The 3269-nt window shown below is 45.9% G+C and overlaps 1 pseudogene; it reads right to left on the minus strand.

Annotated features, from left to right (window-relative positions):
- Positions 1-889: 889 nt before the first annotated feature.
- Positions 890-2958, minus strand: LOC114210345 (coatomer subunit delta pseudogene; annotated as a pseudogene).
- Between the last annotated feature and the right edge of the window lie 311 nt (positions 2959-3269).

Consider the following 3269-nt stretch of genomic DNA (forward strand, 5'->3'; position numbering starts at 1 on the left):
TCCATGGCCATCTGTGTGTGACTGCTTTGCTTCGAGGACAGCACACTCTTTGCAGGGGAGGCCCGCTGTCGTCCCAAGTGGGAGTGGTCATCTCCAGCCCAGCTGGAAGTGCAGCAGGTCATCTGCCTCTCCGCCCCGCCTGGGGCTGTGGCCTAGCAGCAGGCCCAGCAACCCTACCAAGTGCAATACTGAGTTAGAAAGCCAACGCTGGCCTGGCTGATGTAGCCTTCTCCATTGCACAAGTAATGGATGAGAGGGGGCATGAGGACACTCAACAAGAAGGGCTCAAGGGACGAAAAAGAAGGACTTCAGAGACAGGAAAGACAGGAAAGGACTGAGAACACAGAGAAGAGCCAAGAAGGAGGAGGTGATGAATTCAAGGACACGTGAATGGATTACAAAGACCATGAGCTTTTATGTTTTAGCTGAAGTACCCAAAGTGTAGAGAACCAGAAGCTTGGGTAGCACCAGCAGCCGACAGGATTACCTGTGGATGTGAAAGCCCTCTCTGGACATAACCATTCGCCTCTCAGGCATCTTGCAAGTGGGGGCTGTGCCATCAGAAAGCTGCTTCTCAGTGGTCTTTACTACTGGCACAAGTGGGATTCACAGTACTGTTCTAAACAGGAACATGACTGAAGGAAAACAACGTGCAAGGGAATGGAGGGATAAGTGGACATAGGAAAAAGACAAAGTACATCCTTATCTGTTAACTTCTAGACCTCATACCCCTTAAGCAGTTCACCTGTATAGTCCAAAGACCAAGGTTGGATTAGATCAACCAGTTCCCAGGAGTGCCAAACAAATACAATGCCTACATATGGATGATCCCAGTGCTTGACTGAAGGTATAAAGAAAAACTGAAGGTAAAGGAAAGGAGTATGGAAGATTAAAATTTGCAAAGAAAAGAAAAAGAAAATTTGCAGAGAAAACTTTTTAAAAATGAAGTATGAAATGTAACCATATTTAGGGATTAAAACAAAGGAGCAACAATGAGGCAAAGGCAGAGAAGCTGTTCAACTGGGGGGCATTCCCTGGAGAACGTGCTTTCCTGCTGGCCAGTAAAATCTGCCAAAGAAATCAGCAGCCTTTCCCTTTATGTTTGTGTCTTTCTTTGCCAAAGGATGTCTCCGTGACACTTGAACACTGAGGGTGAGTTGAGGGTCCTTGCGTGCAGAGAATCGTGCATTGTACCAGAAAAAAAGGGTCTCCAATGGCTTGTGGATTTGGAAAAAACTCTTCAGCCACTGTTGGCTTCTTCTTTATTAATATGAAAAATTTCCTTTCCGGTTCCCTCTTCTTGGTACTACAGGATTTCATACTTATCCACCAGGAAAGTGGTCTCTGTGGAAAACCTTACGGGGCTATTTCCATCTACCTGGGTCACTTTGGTAACCTGTATATTACAGTAGTTTCTTTTGGAGATGAAGGAGACTTGAACAGGGAAGAAGTCACTGGGCTGCCCAGCAATGCTGAACTCGAGACTGCCACTCTTATTTTTGGCATCAATCACCGGCAGGCACCACTCCAGGGTACTCCGTCGGCTGTCGTGCCGGTATTCGCCATCAATCTCCCCAACCACCGGCGCGCCCACACCAGATGGAAGTGGGATGGTGATAATCACATCATTCAGTTCTAAATTATCTTCTTGCAGCTCATACTCTATGTTGACATCACAGCCATTTCCACTCTCTGAGGGCCAGCAATTAATTGTCAGTGGAATAAAAGATTCTTCTGTGGTTTGTAGCCTCCACTTTAGTACCCCTACATCACTGTTGACTGGAAATGACTTCTCTGGATTCTTCAAGCCAATTAGAGAGTCTGCAGTGAAAAGTTTTTTATCCACATTTGGATGGGTCTGTAGCTGCACCCCTTTCTTATCTTCATTTTCCACATGAAGACGAATTCGGCCAAATTTATCATCTGAGATCCTAAGCATGATCATGCCATGCGATTCCATATTCTGCAATCCTCCATCCCGTCCACAAGTCAGTGTGATCTCTTCCTCAATCTTCATGTGCACACTCTCCATATTAATGGGTGGAGCATGCACTTTGGTAGCTTCAGAAGTACGCTTGCCCATATTAGAGGACATGATAGTTTCACCTTCAGATTTCAATTTGTCCACAAAATTATCTACTTCCTTCCCTTTGGCTCCAAGTTTCAAAGCCTTGCTGGGACCTGAAGGCCTGGCTGGTGCAGGTGCCACTTTTGGTTTATCAGTTTCAATGATGGTCTCTGTGATCATGGCAGCAGTGCTGCCTCCAGATACTGCAGAACTTCCAAATCCTCCAAATCCTGGTGCTTTTTTGCCCTGTCTCTCTGCATCTCTTCGGGCCTGTTGTAATTCCTTCGCTTTACGCCGCATCTCAGCCTTGGCTTCACGTTCTTGAGTCTCTCTAACTGCTCTGAACACCTTTTCCTCATGAGAATCCATTTCCGTGAAGGTTCTGATCTGTGCCAGGTTAACATTCTCCCGGTATCCCAGGGCAACGATTTCATCAAAAGCAAAAATTAAATCAAAACAGTACTCTGATATCTCATCCTCCTCTAAGGCTCGGCAATACTCAGGGATCACTCTTGAGAAAAGCCTTAGGGTCTCCAGATCTTCTAAGATGTTACTGTTTTTGGTAGTGATCAGCACCATGTACAGTTTCTCCATAGGCTGATAGACATATCTTACACTCTCTGTTTCAACAAATGTATGTTGTTTTCCAGTGTTCATGAGCTTTGGAAAAGCTGCTAACAAGCCCTCAATCCGAGTTCGGGTCATCTCCACAAACTGTCGAGAAACAATAGCCTTTCCTGCTTTCGTGCAGACCGCTGCTGCCAACAGCACCATGGTGAGGACGATGGGGGGATTCACCCGCGTTTCCCGTTCCACTGGGGCTGGGGTCAGGGGAAGGGGAGCACCGGCCGCTCTGGACCTGCTGCCCCCCTGTCAAGAGCCGCTACCGCTCTGCCAAAACCTAACAATTTTTTAAAGTTTATTTATTTAAGTCATCTCTGCACCCAACGTGGGGCTCAAACTCATGACTCGGAGATCAAGAACCGCACGCTCCTGTGACTGAGCCAGTCAGGCACTCTGCACCATGTGTTTTTAATATAAGAACTCCTTATTTACTCTCAAGGATTATAATTATTAATAAAATTGGAAACTAGGATCATTTGGTTTTAAAACATTTGTTTAAATATAGGGAGAATGTTGTCACTATTCCCGAATGTTAACATTGGTGCAGGGATGATGGTATCCGCATCAAGGCAACATG

Source organism: Eumetopias jubatus, unplaced genomic scaffold (genome assembly GCF_037043125.1).
Source record: "Eumetopias jubatus isolate StellerSeaLion01/CBP00866 unplaced genomic scaffold, mEumJub1_p1.0 scaffold_17, whole genome shotgun sequence".
NCBI lineage: Eukaryota > Metazoa > Chordata > Mammalia > Carnivora > Otariidae > Eumetopias > Eumetopias jubatus.